Source organism: Lagopus leucura, unplaced genomic scaffold (assembly GCF_019238085.1).
Source record: "Lagopus leucura isolate 7727_CA_CO unplaced genomic scaffold, USGS_WTPT01 Super-Scaffold_100001, whole genome shotgun sequence".
Taxonomy (NCBI): Eukaryota; Metazoa; Chordata; class Aves; order Galliformes; family Phasianidae; genus Lagopus; species Lagopus leucura.
The window spans coordinates 86,696,934-86,716,470 of record NW_024962262.1 but is presented as its reverse complement, the minus strand read 5'-3'; the positions used below and the strand labels follow the sequence as shown (position 1 = coordinate 86,716,470).

General features: G+C 48.3%; 1 protein-coding gene across 7 annotated transcripts in view; it reads left to right on the top strand.

Annotated features, from left to right (window-relative positions):
* BCL9 (BCL9 transcription coactivator) overlaps positions 1-19,537 on the top strand; it is a 54,536-nt gene that overhangs the window by 20,516 nt on the left and 14,483 nt on the right. For 2 of the 7 annotated variants that reach the window (XM_042866882.1, XM_042866876.1), the window contains exons 1-2: positions 5,130-5,237; positions 19,394-19,476. The gene's annotated coding sequence lies outside the window, so the exon portion shown is untranslated. Of the gene's footprint in view, positions 1-4,100; positions 4,131-4,872; positions 4,894-5,129; positions 5,238-14,287; positions 19,477-19,537 lie in introns of those variants that run through there. The other 5 variants (XM_042866878.1, XM_042866879.1, XM_042866881.1 and 2 more) reach the window with 5 other exon arrangements.

Sequence of the window (19,537 nt, the reverse complement as noted above, 5' to 3'; positions counted from 1 at the left end):
GCGTTTTTTTCCAAGTTAACAGTGGATGTTAAACTACCCTTTGCTGTGGTCCTTTGCTGTCTCTTTTACACCGTCCAGATTTAGATTTCATCCCACAGCACAATCCCTGAAGATATCTCCCCTGTACCGAAGCAGAAAGATCATGGCACTGTGAGAACCATCATCACCTGGGTTCCTCACAGAACAGGGTGTTTTCTTTTGAAGAAGGCTCGTTAGAACACAGAGCCATGTAAAACTCAAAGCTCATAAGAAGATTTCATGGAGTGCTACAGCTCCAGAGCAAGAAGAGGGCAAAAAGCCCCAGACCCAAAGCAAACAAAGCAAAGCATCCTCCCAGTGATTTGTGTTCTTCATTTCCAGCCATGCTGGCATTTTACACTGACTTTGCACAGGTGTATATGAATAAAGAAGTCAGGAAGCAGTACAGAGAGCAAAGCTCTTAAGGAGTTAGTGGAGCTTTCCTGCTGGAAGGTTATGATCACACTGAAAGTGGGAAATCTTGCCTCAGCAGGCAGGAAATATGTGATGCAATTTCAGCACAGAGTTGCTGGAGATAAAATAGCCCATAAACTGAAAAAAAAAAAATGGAGGGAACACTTTGCATGGCCAACATGTGCCGTGTCAAAGCTAGTGATGAGGGATCCTTTGACTGCAGAAGCAGTGGTGCACTGACCACGGTACGTGGTTACTGCATCCCATTCCTGTACTGAGGAGCGTATATCCTTGATCCTGGAAGTAATAACTGTCTGCAAATTCTTCTGAGTGGTGGCGGATTTTCTTGAGGGAACATTTTTAAGCATCAGTGGCTGAAAAGGCACAATCTGCCGTTTCACTTGAGGTGATGTTTCTTTCACGTGAAACAGTTGTGTGGTTAGAGCTGGTTTAGCTTCAGAGAGTGGATGATCAGCAGGATGTAACTTCAGATGAGAGTCATGCCTCCAACTTCCACATGCTAAGGCTCCATGTTGCCATTTCTCCTGCCCTCAATCTCATTTTCAAAAATTCCTCTTCTTCAGATGTTTCCACCTCCTCCAGTTGTGCCAGTTCAGCCACTTGCTGGGATGAAATCTGTGTCGGAGCTGGTCTGGCATTAAGGGGTTTTCTTGTTAGTAAGGCTTTTAAAGAGAAGTTGGATTGTTTAAATGGTTCACCTGTGAGTGAGTGTGGCTACATAAACTGACTGGCACCAATGAATGGCAGTAACTGTGTGAGAGAGAGGGTGGAAGGATCCTCTATGTCTGCTGCAGATGGAGTAGTGAAATGGAGCCACAGCCCTACGCACTCTTAATATTATTTGCATGAGTAGCTCCATTGTATTTCACTGGGACTCTACTCACACATGTAAAACTCAGTATTTGCAGGGCCAGGCCCCTAATGAGCATAAAAGCTGGAATTGGGGTGTGCCGGCATCTATAGCAAGTGTAATGCAAATGCTTTTTACTGGCTGGCCTATCTCGTCTAATCTGTTCTGCAGAACTGGAGCTCCTGTAGCAACTTTCCTTAGGCTTGGTTCACATTGATGGAAGAGGAACCTGCTTCTGAGTTGAAAAGCAGGTCTTCTGACACTGCTGGTGCCATGGAGCTGTGAGGAGAGTGTACCTAGGATGGTGAACTGCACTGTTTCCAAGGTGTTCTTGGATTTGCTGGAGCACTCTGCAGAGCCAGGGCAGCCGCCTTCTCTGGTGCTGCTGTTACAAGCGTGGCGAAAGGAAGGCAAGCCTCGTGATTCTGGTGATGCTCTGCAAATTGGCCAGGGCAATTCCATGGTCTGGGGCTTGACTTCCCTGTTGTACAGCCTGTTGTCACAGTGAATGTCATTTGGGAGCCTCTTGTTGTTAGTTCCCATGGTAAAACCCTTCGAGGACGGCACCAGGGAGCTCTCAGCTGAGAATCCCTGCCTTGGGAATTCACCGCTTGTGACGGTTTGCTGTGGCAAATTCCCAAAGGCGGCGGGTGCAGCATCAGCTTAACTCTTGAGGGTGAAGCAGAACACCTTGATAGTTGCTATCCGGAGCCCCAAAGAGAGGAAGGAAGAGACATAAAGCCGTTGGAGGGGAGAGGCTTGGTGTGGTTATTTGAGACCGCTGCCTGCAGAGTTGCACAGTCATTTATAACTGTTTGAAATGCGGGGGGATGGGGTTAGGGGGGATGGGAGGGGAGCCAGAGGAACCACAGCATATGTGAGCTCGGAGCATTTTATGCTCCCTTTCCCCCTGTAGCTCCTCCAGGGAGAAGACAGCAAAGTACTTGGCCAGAGGAGGGATGAGAACAAGAACAGCAGCCTGCTAACACCTCGTGCTTGCCACTGCTATTGTATTTGTCAAGACTGAAGCACAGAGTAGGGTCTCCTTCAGAAAAATTAGACTGGGTGCCTGGCTTCTTTAGTCTCCTTAGGAGAATCCCAGCCTTCACCACCCCGCTTAAGCAAAGGTTCCCCTTCAACAAACCACAGTGGGTGCGTGATATCAGTGAGGGCAGGGCTGGCTCTTGGGCCTGCAGCACCATGGGTGTATCTGCTCCATACATTGTGTTTTGCTGCCTTGCCCTGGGCATTCTGTGAAGCCTCTCCGTTTGCTGAGCCACTTCTAGAGTGGGAAGTGCAAGGGAGAGGAGAAAATGTGGGTGTTACCAAAAATGAAGGCCTGTATCGGTGTAAGAGTAGGTAAGGCTAGTGCATCAGTGAGCTGAGCCAATGGCAGCAGAGGTGGTAGTTTTAAGTGGAGCTGAGGAGTTTGGTTTCACCAGTATGTTTCCACAGTGTTACTGATCTCAACGGGAAGGTTCCCCTAGGGCTAGCAATGGTGGGTGGGTTGGCAAGGCTGGCTGGGGACTGGGAGTGCCACCTTGGGGTCAGGGATGCTGGGAGCAGACTTGTGTGGAAAATGTAACCCAGAAATCAAAGGGCTATCCAGGGTCTGCAGATTGGAAGGTTTGAAGGCTGCTGCTAAGAAGTATCCACCTCGAAGAAGAATATCTAATAGCTTGCCAGGTTTGAGTTAGCTACTGTTGCAGTGTTCTGGAGGTTGTGAAGAGGTCTTGCTTTTAGTTTTGTAAAGGAATGGGCAGGGACTGGAGAGGAGGAAAAGGCACCTGGGGAACGAGGACAGAGATGGTTTCATCTGCAAGAACGGCACCCTGTGATGTCAGGGCCGCCTTCTGGGATGGTGCTAGAGGTGGGAAAGGGACCTGGCATTGCAGGTCGTCTGAGGATAGAGGGAGAGCCCACTGCATTTCTGTTCGCTTCTGGTGGTGTTTGGCAAAACAGGTTATTCAAGCATTGCGGATATGCAAAAACCAGCCGCCTGCTTTCCCCACTGAGACTGCAGCGGTTCTGTGCACCTCTGTCAGCTGCAGGATGGAAAGATCTCGCTTGTAGCCCACAGGATCGCCCATTTTAAGGACGTGTTGTGGGGGGTGAAGGTTGGTGGATGCTGAAAGCGCTTTTTTCACCAAATAAGTCACTGGCTGAGAAAGATGGGAGGCCACTGCAAACCTTCAAAACTCCTCAGTGTTAGCTAGACTCCAAGCACACCAGCGTTCAATCCCCAAACATGGGACACGTGTTCAGGACAGGACGCCGTGGCACATCTGCATGCCGATAGATTGTGTCCCTTTGCCATTTGCTGCCCGCTTTCTCTGCTCAGCTGCCGGCTGCCACCCAGCCTGATGCTGCCTTCACCAGAAGAAGCTCTCGGCTCTCTTCAGAAGCGCGTGGAAAGGAATTTTTACGCCCGGCTTCAGCGGCCCGACGGAGTGCGGTTCCCTGACGGCCGTGTCCGATGGGGGGCCGTTAGACGGCGGGCAGCCCGCGGTGGGCGCGCCGTCTCTTTAAAAGGGGCGGAGGGGCGGGGTCACCGCGGGAGGGGGGCGGGGCTATGCTAAGAGAGGGGGCGCGGCCAGCGGGAGGTCGGGGCGGCGCTCCTTGCAGGCGCGGGGGGCGCCGTGCCTGTCCCTTTAAGAGCCCGGCTGCTACCACCGTGCGGGCGAAGGCGGGAGGGGAGCGCGTGCGGGGGGACAGGGGAGGGGGGGAAGGGGCGCAGTCCCCGCCCCCTCGCTGGGGAAGGGCGGGCCGGGAGGCCGGGCGAGACCACTGCCCGGAACGGGGAGTAAGAGGCGGTCCCGTCGCCGGAGTGAGTCGGGGACGGTACCATTCCCGGGGCGGGGCGCGCGCGACGGGCGGTACCATCGCTCTCCGCGGGTTGCGGGACGCGGCGGGAGGGGGGAGGCGGGAGGGAGCGGGGCGCGGGCCGGGGGGGGAGTGGGGGGGGGGGAAGGAGGGGGGCGGGGGGGAAAGGAGGGGCCCGGGGGGGGGGGGGGAGCGGGAGAGAGGGGCTGCGATGGGCGGTACCACGCGTGCGGCGAGGAGGGGGGGGAGGCGCCGGCGGACAATGGAGCCTGTGTGTGTTTGCGGGAGGGGGAAGGACCCGCCGCCGCCGGGGGGAGACGCCGCGCCGCCCCCTCCCGCCCGGGGCTGAGCCCGGCCGCGGCCCCCGCCCCTCCCCCAGCGGCCGGCGGTGAGTGAGGGGAGGCGGCGCTCGGCCACTGCCTCCCCCCCCCGCCACCATCATCACCAACCAGCCCCCCCACCTCCTCTTCAGCCGCCCCCCGGCGACGGCCGCCGCCCGCCCAAAGTTTGAGAGTTGGGGGCCGGGGGGAGAGCGCCGCCCGCGGGCTGGGGGTGTGCGGCGGCGGGGCGGCGGCGCGGGGATGCGCGGCGGGCGGGCGGGCGGGCGGGGGGTTTGGTGTGTGGGGCTGCGGAGAGGTGCACGCGATGCTGAGCTCCGGCTGTCCCGGGGGCTGCGGGGAGGGGGCTGTGCTGTAGCGGAGCCCGCGGGGCTGCTGCGTGCGGAGGGGTGAGCTGGAAGCCGTGTGCTGTGAGCGACGGGCTCTGAGGTGTGTGCCGGGGCTGCTGCGTGGAGAGAGGCGCTGGGTGCGGCACGGGGGGCTTCGGGGCTGAGTCCCGAGAGGGGATGGGAGGACTCTTTCGAGGCAGCTGCGGGGGGTGTCCGGGGACACAGAGCCGGCAGCGCTGGGGAGGGATCTGGGTCTGACACAGGGCACACCGGGGCACAAAGGTGTGCGGGGCCGGGATGCTGGGGCGGGAGGAGAGGGGTGCAGCGAGGACGTGGTCGTTGTTGGGATAGGCTGTGAGGAAAGGCTGGGGGCTTTGTTGCAGGGGGGAACTGAGATATCGGTGTCCGCGTGCAGGGATGTGGAGAGCTGTACGGCAGCACGAGGTATGCTGGAGTTGGTACGGGAGGAGGGAATGTAGCCAGGGGAGGGTGCGAGGAGCTGGGGCTGGAGTGGCTGGAAGGTGGAGGCCAAGTTGTGGGGAAGCACTGGGAGTCAGGGAATGGGTTATGAAGGGCTTTCAGCAGGAGGGACCTGTGTCTGCCAGGGTGTCTGGAGCTGGGGAGCAGCACGTGCAGTTCAGGGGTAAAAGAGCACAGAGAAGCTGAGCGTGCAGTGTGGGGTTCTTTGTGAAGTAGTTGCACGAGGGGAGTCTAGGATACCAGAAATGTGGTCCTATATGTAAGGATCGTGGGCAGAAGTATCTGAAGGCAGATGAAACGGTGTGTTTGTAAGTTTCTACTACACACCGCACACATGTGCGAGATAGGGAGCTTGTGCCCTGACCTACTGCAGAGGACTAGCAGGGGCTGTCAGCAGAGCGAGGGAGGCTTCTGGAGAGATGCTGCAAGTTCATGAGATTGTTCAGGGTTGGATGATGGGAAGAATCAGAGAATGGCTTGGGTTGGAAGGGACCTTAAAGCCCACTCAGTTCCAACCCCCTGTCATCGACAGAGTTGCCTCCCACCAGCTCAGGCTGCCCAGGGCCCCATCCAACCTGGCACTGAGTGCCTCCAGGGATGGGGCATCCACAGCTTCTCGGGGCAGCCTGTTCAAGAATGCTGTAGAGTCCAGATGGTAAGGGAACTGATGGGACAGGTAGGTACGTGCAAGCAGTGAGGCTGCACTTCTGGGATGAAAGAGTGTCCTGTTCTTCTGTGTGGTCCAACCTTCTACCTGAGGCTGTCATGTACTGCATGATGACTGAACATTCGGGATGTGGGAGATGGATGGTGTTCTGAGAGAGCAGACAAAGCGTGACCCAGGACACAGGTGGGGAGAATCATATATGACAGTCAACTATGGGTTACTGTTTGGGCACAAAACATGAAGGTGGTATAGTTACGTGGTTAGTGGTGGCTTAACACTAAACAGAATGAGCAATTGGTTAGGAAATTGGCATGAAGCAAAGAGAAGTATCAACTAATAAGTGAAAGTAGGGAGTTGATTGTGGAACAATTCTAAGCCTGCCAGCATGAAAGGGAAGATGCTTTTATTCTCTAGATGCCAGACCTTGCTTGGAGTCAGAACAAGGCCGTTTCCTTCTGTGAGAGGAGCAGCAGGTCTCGTAGCACTCACCTTGGAAAGCAGCTGCTTCTCCTTGGTTGGGGCAGTTTTAACCTCACTGACGTGGGGCTGAGGAGAGGAGGCTGTATCAAGTCAGATTTTGTCTCACCAAGCCTTGTGGATGACAGGCTACTCTGCTGCCAAAATAGAATTGGAGGAAGCGGAGAAAACAGCTCTTCCAGTTTTGAGGGGTTCCAGCAATGTTTTTATTTTCCTTTGTAAGTATTTTGTCCTGGATTTCTCCATGAAAAGCCCACACGTACACTCTAGGAGTTGTGAAGCATCCTTACATGCATCAACCTTTAAAACCAGGAAAAGAAGTGAAGCTTATTTTCTTCTATTTTGTTGGAAGTTAACATTCAGTCAGTGATTGCTCAACACGTTACAAAAGCAAGTATTGGGAAGCTAAGCAATGCACTATGTGAAATCAAATAAAAAGAAAAAACAAACAACCCACAGGGTATGGAATGAAAGAAGTGACATACCTAAAGAGCTTTAGTCCTGTCTTCTTTCTGTTCACCTCTCTCCAGCTTTATATTAGGGCTGTAAGGCCTGTTTGCAGTGACTTGGTGCTACAGGTGTGGGGCTGGTGGAGCCGTGTAAGGGCTGGCAGGCGGCTGCTGTGCCTTCATCCAGCACAAGTGCACGTGTCCGAATACCACAGCAGCTTGATCAGCTTTCTGTTGGAAATCATAGGAGCTGCTCCGGTGAGATATTACAGTCGGTGTGATATCACACCATTGGTGTAATGGCTCTGTTTTGGTTCTTTTGTTTTTGTTTTCACTTAGCACCGATCTCCAAAAAAGATTATTTGCAATGAATGTGACCTTTCTTTTTTTTAACTCAGAGCATAAGAATAGCTCAAGGGCTCATATTTTTCTCCCCTTGCTGGCTGCTCCTCAAACAACAAAAGAAAGACAGCATTTGTATTTTCAGTTGGAGTTAGCAAGGGTGGCAGTTTTGGGATCTGGGAATTTTCCCATTGAGGTGGGGCTTTTGATGGTGGTTTTTCCAGTCTTTTTTTTTTTTTGTGGCAAAGGGGTCTTGGGATCTTGGATCTCACTGCACTGTTGTGAACTCTTAACACCTTAATTGAAGGGGTGGAGATGCTGAAGCATTAACAAAGACCTCCTTTATCCAAAATGTTAATCAATCATTGACGTTAAATAAGTGTGAACAAAACCAACTAAAAAAAAACCCTAAACAAGTTTTTGTCTAAGTTCCCCCCCCCTTCCTATTCAGTTGCTCAGTCTTTGGTCAGGTTAGTGTTAGCAATTCTTTTGGGGGTGTGCTTTATCTATGCGTACATGCGCATGTTTTGACAGCGTGTGGTAAAAGTTATGTTTCTGACTTCCCGGTATGTATCTTTTTCTTTCCAAGGCAAATCATTTGCTTCATAGATGCCATAGAATTGTTTTGAGAGAAGATGTGCTCTGCTGTGATGCGAGGGAAATAGCAGGGATATGACAGTGCAGTTGTAACCATTTTCTTGCGGGGGAAGGGTGCGTGCATGGTGTCTTTTGGAGCTTTTGTGAGGTTTGGGGAAGATGCTTTTCTTTTGGCTCTTGTGATCGGTTCACTTGTTTGTCGGTCAACACGGTCTTCTAGGCAGGACCTGAATTTTAACGTGGAAGAAAATAAATAGGTTTCTGTTCATACAACCAGAAACTTTGTAGACCTGTTCTGTATATTATGAATACAAAGAGTGTAGACTCTTCCCCACACTTCCCTCCTTCCCCATCTTGCATTGAACCTGCCCAGTTCACATACTTGGAGTATTTTCAGTTAGTCCACAGCCAAAGGAACTGCATTTGTCACTGAATATCCAAATATAGAAATCGAGGCACCTATAGGCCACAAGGCTAAAATATTCATGTGCAGTGGTTTTTGGTGGATGATTTGTATGTACGAGGTGGATAAGAATGGAGTAACCTTTGGTCCATTTCTAGCTGTTCAAAGACTTGCTGCTCTGTTATATGTTGAATTTCCATTATTTCTACTGGATTTTTTTCTAGGTTTCTGTTTCTTCTTGAGTTCCTAACACACTTGGCAGTTCTGTTGCCTTGCAAACTGTGTGTGGCTTTAGAGTTGGTCTTTTATAAATTCAGTGGAAAAAAAAAAAACCCAAACAACAAATTCCTTATCTTTATCTTAGGGAGAAACCGACGCTCAAATGAGTATTCAAACTCATTCACATCCTAAATGTCAACTATGTTACCCAGCAGGATTTGATCTCTCCCACTTTCTAGGAGGTTACCAGGATTTCTTCAGAGCAAGGCAGGCAGCCTTCATAAAATCCTGCTATCTAGTTTGCATGGCCTTGGACTTCACAGAAATCTCGGTGCCTCGGTAAGGTCTGTGGTCTGTTTACATAGATATCAAGTCCTTTAACCCAGCAAGATTTGCTGTGGGCTAGGATTTCCTGCTTACAAGCTCAGCTGGAGTCCCTCTAGTCTTCCTGCTGGCAAAATGAAGGTGTTAACTCAGGTTTGGAGTGCATTTTGTGAATGGAAGGAGATTTTTTTTGCTGTTTTTTTTTTTTTTTTTTTTTTTTTTCCTCTGTTTTTTTTTTTTTTTTTCCCCTTTGGTCTGAGTACTGCTGTGCCTGTCGTTTAGAATGCCTTTCCCTGTACCTTTGCTTGTCTTGTTATGTTTTTCTTCTTCTGTTTTAATTCTTTTGGAACTGGATATTCATTTTGGCAGGACTGTGCAAGCACAGAATTTGGGATTGCAGATCTTGACAAATTTGAGCAAAAAAAAAACAACTCCAAACACATCTGCTGGGAGAATTTGGAAGTTTCCTTTGAGACCAGCACATCTTACAAACACTGGCTAACTCTGTAGCAACAGCAAGACATAAGATGATATTTAAAGGTGTGCTGAATCCAAATTAACTGTTTCAATATTGTCTTTAAGACGAGCATCGTTCATATTTTTTTCCAGAAATGGGGTTGCATTTTCTGTCTGCATTCTTGCCTTTAGGCCTGTCTACCTGCTGTTCACATGCCTGCGAGCGGTTCTTTCTCTGGCAGAGCTGGCTTTTGAGGAGCCTGGCTGCTGGACCCTGCACCAGTCCTTCTTTTGTGCCAGTGCTGCCTGAGCAGCTGGATGCTGAAATGGAGCAAGGGACCAATCAAGGGTTATAAGTAGCCTGGCCAAAAAAAAAAAAAAAAAGGTTATATTTAGCCTGGATCAGTTTGCCAAAGTAGTTTGGTGTTTGGCCAGGCATGCGGTGGTACTGGCACATCAGACAGCGTGGCGCAGGGGTGGAAGTCAATCTTGGTAGCTGCAGTCTTATCAGCTGGCATTGCTGCCAAAAGGAACGCTCACCTAACTGTACCCCTAAGAGTCTGCTAAACTTGCTAAATGTTGTTTACACCTATTTGTTACAGCTTCTCTTGCCTGAGAATGATTCCTTCAGCTTATCCTTTCTGCCAAAAGTGTTTCTCATCCCCAAACGTGTGTGCTGCATATGAAAAGAGAAGCCACGGTTAAGTGTTAGTGGGGGCAAAAAGAGGAGCGTGGCTGTTGAGTTATGGAGAATTTTCTGCTGCTTCATGGCCGTCTGATGATACAGAACATGTAGTGTAAATTGCTGATAGAATATTTAGCGTGGTTGCAATTAAGCAGCGAAACTCACGCTGTGAGAATCAGGAGCAAGAATTCAACAAGAGTTAAAAGGATCAGATGTCTGTAGGAATATGAAGAATATTCAATTATCATAATCAGTGACAGTAACAATTTTGGAAGAAGTATTAAGCCTGTGGTCTAAACCTTGATTTTATTCTGCTCTAACAGATGTGCTTCTATACTGGGAAAAGAGGGGGAGGGCAGGGGTTGTTTTGCCTGCTTTTACCATGGAGGTCTTGCACGCTTCTCTGGAAACTTTGATTGGTACCAGAATTGGAGATGTGCCTGTAAATTGCATGGGTTCTGGTTTTATCTTGGTGACCCTCCTGAAATCTGGTCTGAGATTCTAAACCGTGACCATGGTGGAAAGTGACCTGCTGCTCCCCGAGTTATGTTTGCTTCACTCCTGTTTCTGTGAGTTGTTCCCCAGAGCTCTGTTTTTCTTCTTCTGTGATGACACTCGCTAAATTTATTTTAAAGGCTGTTAGGAAATTGCAGTCTACTGTATTTTAAGAATGAGTCTTATCTGTTTCAGGTAGCTGAACGTGCTCCAAGATCCCTTGTTTTTCAGAGAGACTTAAAAGCAGAGATGTGCTGTTCCTTGCTTGGCCTCAAAGAAGGAGCTTGTGGAATAGGGAATGGAGATGAGAAGTGTCACTGTAAGGTGGCTGGTTTGTTTGTGTGCTTGTTTCTGAAGCCTGGTTGGAATCAATGAAATGCTTTTGAAGGAGAGAGAATGGCAAATATGCTTTACATGTGACACAATTTATCTCAACAAAGCAAGGCTGAGAGGTGCTGGAGCAATGTCCTCTGAGAGTTCACTGAGAATCATTGAGAATCGGGTGCCTTAGTCTCGAAAACAATAGTGATTTTAAGTGCTCCTTAGAGATTTTTGGCAACCTGTGGCCAAAAGAGAGTGTGATATATGTGATAATTTAACTGCATACGGAATGGAAGGACTGTTTGCTTCCTTCTGTATTCAGGTCGGAGTAGTTGTGATTCAGGAACATGAGCAGTTCCTCTGAGCTGGCTGTCCAGTTTGTCTGACTGTTGGGCCTTTTAAGAAAGGAGTGCCACTATATTCCTGCTGCTTACCTTGGTAGAGGGATGCCTGTGTGCATCGGCAGAGTTGGAGAGCTCAGCAACATTTGTCCATCTTGTCACTGCATGGTCCCCAAGTGCCCTTTGTACTTCTGGAACGGAGGTTGCAGGTACCTGTTTTACCTATGATACCTTTCAAAGCCAGGTGAGGTTGGATCCTGTGGTGAACTTGAGAAGAAAACCAGCCTCTTAATATGCCTGTCATTTATTGACTAGACTGTGTTACTTCCACTCCACAAAATGCTTTACATCTGCATTTCTACTTGAGTACAGCGCACGAAAGAGTTTTTGCCACCTATGTGGTGTGTATGGATTGGTGCAGAATATGATGGAATATTCTCTTTTGGTAGCTCACTGCTGAAAACCATGGGTAAGGTCAAGCAGTGGAGCCTTCTTTAGCTTACTCTTTAGCTCTACTCTCTGCATTTTGCTAAAGTGACTTCTTCAGGCATCTCGATACGGCTGTTTCTTTGCCTACAGAATTGCAGCGGTTTATCTACATACTGATCTGGTTTTGTTTAGGGATTGATTAGAGGTGTATTTGCAGTGTAATATGAGCTGTAGCCTGTCAAAGAAGGGCAGCTGCAGCTTCTGCAATTGGAGCTGTTGCAGTAGAGTTGAGGCCATCCTCGATGTGGAGGAGCTCTTCTCAGAATCCGTGCGAACAGAATTGAAATTTTCTGCAGCATTTTATGTGTATGAATGAGAAGGGAGTGAAGAATTTCAGGCTGAAATGGCTTGACAGCTTGTTAGCAAGAAAATGCTCTCTTCTGCCTCAAAAAAAAAAAAAAAAAAAAGCCCTTAACCTTCTTGTGGTTGGGGATTGAAAGTTGAAACTGTCAGGCAAATAGCCACCATCCAGGAGAAACGCTTCTGAATGTTCTTGTGAAAGGTAGCTTTGATTTGACAGTTGCAAGGCTTTGAGAATAGCACTCTGTTTATACAGTGCTGTAAATACTTTGAAGTTTTTTAGGCTTTGCTGTACATGCGTGGCTATTTAGGATAGTATTAAATGTATACATGTTGGTTGAATGAGGGAGGATTCTGCGGCGGTTGGAGTTGCATGCACTTTGTGCTTTTATAAATCACGTCAAGGCAGCAGGTTAGATAATAGGCCTGATTATAGAGTTTCTTAATTTCTTGTCAAAATAAGATTTTTGCATGCGGTGTTTTGAGATCTTCTAGGTGACCTCCCATTATTTAACAAATGTCGTTTTTTCATCCCGGCAGCTTTGATACGATCATGTAGCCTCCTGGAGCATGGTGTGCACGCTGTCTTTGCTTGTAGACTTTCTTTGAAGTGCCTTCCTCCTCAGAAGAATCATTGCTGTGCTGATGAGCTGACGTTTAACAGCTAGGAAAGCAGCACGCGGAGGCATCATGCTGGGTCACTAGAGATAGTGATGTGTGTAATGTGCCCAAGGTGGGTCTAAAAGCGGAGGAAGGAAAGGTTCAGCACAGCCTTAGTAACCTGCACGCGAGGGCTGTGGCTGTGGTCGTGTGTGCTTCACCCTGCCAACCTGCCAGGGTGGGAGAGCCGGGTGTTAGAAGGCTGCGGGAGGGCTTGTGCAGGTGAGAGAGCAGCTGGTGGTGGTGGTTGTGAAAGAAAACTGATGCTGGAAGGCAGTGAGGCTTAGGGGAGCCTTGAGACACTGCTCATCTGGGATGAGTGGGAGGCCGGGTCACTGGTCAGCTGAGGTTAGATGAAGGAAGGTATGTGGGTTTCCCCCAGCACTCCTGCCAGACCTGGGGTATGGTGTTCCCACCCAGCACACCCAGTAGCGACGGTCCTCTTTGGAGGAGGTCTGTCCTGTGCTGACCCAGCCCAGCCTCATTTAGCTTATGAAAACTGACAAGATTGCAGCCTGAGGTGTTATGCCTGAGGACTGTTTCATACCTTTCATTCTACAAGCTTGGCGAAGGGATGCCAAAATGGAACGAAAAAGCACTTGCTTTTTTTTTTTTCTCTCCTCCATTCTGAGCTGATAGGTAACTTATTTCTTCCAAGGCTTCTGCTTAAACAGTGTGGTGTTACTGCATATTGAAGAACAAAATCAATTCTCTTCAGTCTTGTATTCCTATCCGTTGTTTTCTTTCTTTTTTTTTTTTTTTTTTATTACCTGTAGTTGTTGTTCATGCTGATGTCACTATTTAAGTTTTAGAAAAAACAAATCCAGAGGAGTAGGGGAGATTGCCTCTGGCTGCAGTCCTGATAGCTTTTTGCCCCAGACAGATGTGATTTTGACAGGAGGCAAAGCTACAAAGCCTGTGGACATCTCTGGTATTATGCACTGGACTCCAGAATGTAGTGTTGACTGGTGCTAGGTCTGTTAACTGCTAACATGATGTAGAAAGCTGCAGAAGCCTGTCATATATTGGGGAAATATTGTTAAAGCATTTCTTGAGAAATCTCTGATTGTTAAAAGCTTTTGATCTTTGTCAGTGTTAACAATAGTAGCAACTCCAGAGCAGACAGGCTGCTGCTCAGGTAAGTGACACTCCGCGTAAAGTGCTTAAAACTCCAGCTGTAATGTATGAGTACAGAAACAGCTTTGTTGATGTAAGGAGAGCTGGTATCACTCTGGCAGCTATGCTGAGGATGCTGAGGCTGGTGCTAGCGGGATGCTGCAGCATATCATGGCCACGGTGCACCAAGCACCCTGGTGGCATCCCTGCCAACCTGTAGCTGCAAAGTTGGTGAAGCCATGGTGTTAACAGGAATTGTTTGCACCATAATTGTCCAGAAGCAGGTAGTTGTAGCTTTGGTGTGTTGTGGAACTGCATCAGAAATTGCAGGGAACTCCAGATGTCTGTGGACAGCTTGAATCTGCTCACCAGTGTCCATTAATATCTGTCTCCCCTGTTACTTTGTGGAGGGAGTTGTGGAAAGAGCTGTATGCAATCAGAAACTATCTACGAAAGGTGATCATCCTCCTTGTCTTAATAGCACAATGAAGTGTTTTTACAGCACCAAAAGTTTAATGGACATATTATGGACACCTTTTATGGTTTACTGGACCACTTGCCTACTGCAAAAGATTGTTTTAGAACGGTTTCTGTAAATACTCAGAGTGAATAACTACTGAAACAGCCTTTACATCAGAGCTGCTGTTATCCTTGTGCTTGTCAGAAGGAAGAGAACAGACAGTGGGCTGTTGCATTAGGAATATCATAAAACTCTATTCTCTGAAACTTCGGTTGTGATTGTGCTTTGTCAGTGGTGGTTTTGACTGTGCTTTTTGAAGATCGGAGAACGGAAGGTAGAACTTTCTGTGGCTGTCTCTACTTATTTGGAGTGGACTTCTGGGGGAGACTGGTTCTTTGGGAAACATCCATTTGGTGGTAGAAATAAGGGGGGGGAAGTGTGGAAGAAAGTATCTGTGCTATGTTAACCGAGGTGTGTGAATGTGTAGGCAGAGCTAGATCCAGTGGAATGGCACTTGTGACCACACATCACATTTGCATGGTGTGTTTTTATTTTCTTCCTTATAGTTTCAGGAAGGTTTATAGCGTGGTTGTGAAATCTTACATTAATCTGAGCTACTCAAAGGGACTTCTTTTCTTGTAGTGGCATAGTCTCCTTCTTTCTTTCTTCTTTTTTTTTTTCCCCATGTAAATGTGCTTGTAGATCATCAAGTATTGATATTGTGTGTGCCGCCTATCTTTGTGCAGACCTTTTCTCTGTGCTTCAAGGCATGGAGTTAGTTGTGAGCAGTAAGCTGCCCGTGATTTAGAGGTGAATGGAGTGGTGGATTCACAGTATGTGTGTACAACACAAGTTATTTCATCAGCCTCTTTTGGAAGTTGTAGTGAGCCTTGTCCTGTATTCATGTAGTGAAATGAATTTAGGTGACAGGATTTGGATTCTTTTTTTGATTGACACTTGCTTTTGGTGAAAGACTTATCAGCAAAGAGGTAGCGCTGTGAAGGCTTCTCTGACTTGTGCATAAGAAATTCTTGGGAGGACCTTAGGTGTGTCATCATTTTTATTGCCCAGACATAAACATGGCAAAGTCCATACTGTTTTAGGGTAGGTTAGGATGCATCTAGAAACTGGTGTTGGCTGTGAGTTGCTGTTCAGTCAGCTCAATATTAACAGGTTGGCTTTTGATCTTTGTAGAATCGCTGACTATCCTGAGTTGGAAAGGACCCATAAGGAACACTGAATCCAACTCCCAGCTCTGCACAGGACCACTGACCACCATCCAAACCCTATGTCTGAGAGCTGTGCCAAAGCACTCCATGAACTCCAGTATCTGTGGCCATGCCCACTGCCCTGGGCAGCCTGTGCCATGCCCAGCACCCTCTAGTGCAGAACCTGTCCCTAACTCCCACCTCTCCTGACACAGCTCCGTGCTGTGCCATCTTTATAAAATAATTTGTGAGTCAATTGAATTTGTAGTGTACCCCAGGTAGTGATAGAACTTGCTAGCTTTCCCAGACCAGCAGCTGGTTTGGGGTGGAATATGACCCATGGGCCACCTGAGGTGCCTCTGGTGCAAATAGCCTCTACAGTTCTGGCAGAAGGAGCATATGAGTGTGTCTTCTGAAAGACTATTGAGTTACGATGCTGGTTGTTCAGAGGACATGGCTTGCAAACAGTGCTATGGAGAGGGCGTGACAATAGTTTGCCATCTACTGATTATTTACCGGGACAAGCAGAATCATAGTATGTCCAGGTGATGTGTGTTGATCATGTGTCTCTAGCCCTGGTGTTTTGGTAGTTACCTGGTGTATTTTCTGCTCTCACTTAAGAAGTGCAGAAGAAATAGGCAGGGGAACAATGTATGAACGTTTGAACAACCAGCTGAAGCCTATCCATGCCTGCCTGCTTTATGCCAACACCAGTGAGAGTGTGGCCACCTGGTTGGCTGAAGCAGGAAGGCTGTCTGCTGAAAATTAATCCAGTCTTTTCTAGAGTTAGTTTTCAGCTGGATCACAAGTGCAAATGGTGGCTGGAAGGGATAGACTTGGATATTCTTAGACTGATAGAAGTTATTTCCTTGGCAGCAGCACGTGCTTGGCCTACTGAAGGTAGGGCAGTGTTTTGACAAGCCTATCTTTTGACAAGAATGCATCTGGGTCCAGTACTGGTTGTATTACAGATGTGTGCTTTGTCCTGGGAAAGGGTGAGAACAGCTTTTGCTGAGAGATAGGAGCAATTTCAAGTGTAGTTAAAAGTCCCTGATAAGGGCTGTATCTAGAAGTATGGACTGATCTGAGGTATTGAGAGTGTTCTGTGTCCCCACCTCAGTTGTCGTGGGGAGATGTGTGTAGTGTTGGAATACTCATATCGACTTGCCTGTTTGCTTACACATGATCTTAAAGGAGCGTGACAGCTGAATAAAAGCACTGAATAACACTTCCTGCGTCCTCCTTGTTTCCTAGTTGCACTCTTATCAGTGAGGTGTATAATCAGATACTCTGTTAAACAGCAGCTTATTAAAAAAAAGTAACGTGCAGTTCAGTTGCAAGCGTGCAGGAAAGGCAGATGTTAACCAACTGTTAAGGTGTACATGTGTGTGAAAACCAGCAATAAGTCTGGGCTCACCTTCTGTCAGCGTAGGTGTTGTCCCACTTAAGTGGTTAAATGAGGATGGGGGAAATAGGATGTGCCCTTCCCAGCCAAATTGTGCGAAAGGAGCTGGTGCGTTCATTCATTGCCTTAGCCCATCTCTCCAGTCACATGGGGAACCCAGTGGTGGATGCACGCATTTCTTCCTGGTGGCAGCAGCTCAGACTGCTGCTGATGCCACTGCTCTCGGTCCCTCCCGAGGCTACAGCTCTTTGCAGAGCAGTCTCTTAACTCCAGCTGCTCTCTCATCTCTTTCCTGCTTCACTACCCCAGTTACAATTCAGGGTGCTGGCTCAGCTTGCATTCAAAGTCATCGCTTGTTTTCAATAGCAGCAGGCTTCTAGCCTTTTTCTTTTTCCATGCTGGTTTTGGGCTTTTGCCACCCTTGGTCCAGCACAGATTGACAGCCTCAGAAAGGCAGTGTGGGGAAAAAAAGAGCTGCACTCTTTCTTGTACGCTAAAAGGTTTCTTGCCTTTAATGCTTCGTGTCACAGTAAGGCCATAAGTTTGATACTTTCATCTACTTGGTATGCCTTTATTTCATCTCCACATTCTCCTCCTCAAAGAGGGAGAAAAGACTGAAGTGAATCAGCGATAGCTACAGCTGTTCCTGCTGAAGCAGCCACAATGCTGTACACCTCCAAGTACCTGGCCACTTGTTGCTGTCAAGCAATGCAAGCCCTGCTTCTGCAGTCTGAGGGCACAAAGAGGGAGCAAGCTACTTTGTGTGGTTTGTTTTTTCTTCTTTTAACTTCTGTTTGCATCTCAGTAATATGGTGGTTAGTTCACAGAAGATGGTTCATGAGTAAGTTACTGTTAGGTAAGATGAGTATCTATGTCTTGTTAGTTACTCAGTAGTGGCTGCTTGTGTGCATGCTCTCACCTTATTGCTGAGAAGCAAGTTGTCTTACACCGGCCGTGGGCTAAGACTGTGCTGGTGAGCAGCAAAGGGAAGTAAACTAGAAGGTGGCGTTACCTTGCAATAACCTTCTATTTTATACCTCATAATGCCAAGTTGAACTTGAATGTTTCAAGCAACAGAGCTCCAGCCGTTTCTTCTGATAGATTCTGTCCACCGTGATGCGTGCTGGTGTTTGTGCTTTCTCTTTTAAGGGAAAGGGTGAATTTGTTGCTGTGGTGACAGCAGTGTGTCAGTATAGGCACTGACATGGCACTGCCAGCATTGTTGTCTTGGGTGGGGAAAGGGAAGAAGCGATAGGAGGAGGTAATTGGAGTCAGGGATCATTGTGCTGCTGTAGTACGTTTTGCTGGATGAGGCAGCTTGTTGCAATAGGTATTTGTTTCAGTTTCTGTCTGCAGGTGTGACTTAGCTAGATAAGGATGGTCTATCACGTTGATGATTTCATTGTTTGATTTGGCTGGATTGAGTGGAGAATGTAGCTCCATTGTTTGGGACCAGCATTGTAGTTTGGTTTTGTTGAAGTGTATTACACGGCAAGGTATTGCCTCATTATTAAGGTGAAGCTGCAGTAGATAACAGTTGGAGAACGTTGGAGGGAAGGGGACATGCAGAGTGTTTCACAGTGCACACTGAGCCTCACAGCAGCTCCTGTGCTCCCGTTGGAGGGATCTGGTCAGCAGAAGAGACTGAGGTAGCACAGAAAAAACACTGGTAGCTCTTTTGGCGTGCAGTCACACTAAATGCAAGGCTATCTGCTGGTGTAAGCACGGGGTGCTCAGAGAGACTGTGTTGGCTCTGACAGTTCGGATGCTGTCTGGCTTCATACTGCTCCTGCAGCCTCTCTTGTTTTCAGAGTGGTTGAAGGAGAAGAAGCTGGCAGGTAGCTAGCTGATCTTTCTTTACTGACCTCAAATTTACTATTGAGTTGCTCCTCAAAGTCTGTTTCCCTGTGTCAATATGTTTTCAGGCACTTGTGTTTTCTTTGAGATGTGGCTGAGCATTACTGTTGGAGGGTTGTCTCCAGTACTGAAAGTGTGGCTCTTAGCCTATGAACTCCTTTGACCTACAACCGTAGTGCAAAAGGTCCTTTCTGCACTTCTCACAAGCAAACTTCAGGGCTGTCTTACACAGAAAGGTTTTGGCGTGAGTTCCCTTCTCCCCGGAGCATAGCACAGTGACATGGAATAAGGGCTGGTAGAACAGCAGGTTGTGCATCTTCCTTCTAAAACCTGCCTGGTTCTCCCCTAGATGTGGTGGAGCCGTTAGCTGGCTTTACCTGATACTTCATGTTTTTATTTATGGCTTTTGTGGATGTGGAGGAGGTTTTGTATGGAGCATAGAGGTTTGGCTGGACTCGCAGTGAGGGGAAAGTAAGCTTTTGAAGAGGAATGGGTGCAGAGAAAGGGGAGGTTGCTCATATGAGCCTTGTGCCAGCTTCTCAGAGCACAGATGAGCTCATGGGAATCCAGCAAGCTTAAATGTGGGAGTGTTGAAGCAGGTCTGAGCTACCTCCCCTCTTCACATCCTTGTGCCACAGGCTTCTTCAGATGGTTCTAGTCTGACGATGGCGTTTTTGCTTCTGATGAATGTTGCCAGCCTAGGCAAAGGCTCTCCCCATCAGTGATTGAGAGCAAGTTTTGATTCGTCTGCTTCTGGAGCTAGGTGCAGGGAAGGAAGGGGTGGCAGCTGGCTGGGCTGCGTGTTCTTGTTGCTGTGTTGCTGAACTCTGCCTCTCTCCTTGTTTTCAGGTGATCATTGCTTGTGAGAGGAGTGGTTTGCACCTCATGGCCTCCACAATGAGTACTGCTGTGTCGTGACGCCAGGGGTCTTGGTAAGCTACTTGAGGGAAAGGGGAGGGCCTTTAATGTTTCCACAAACATGGATACAGCCCT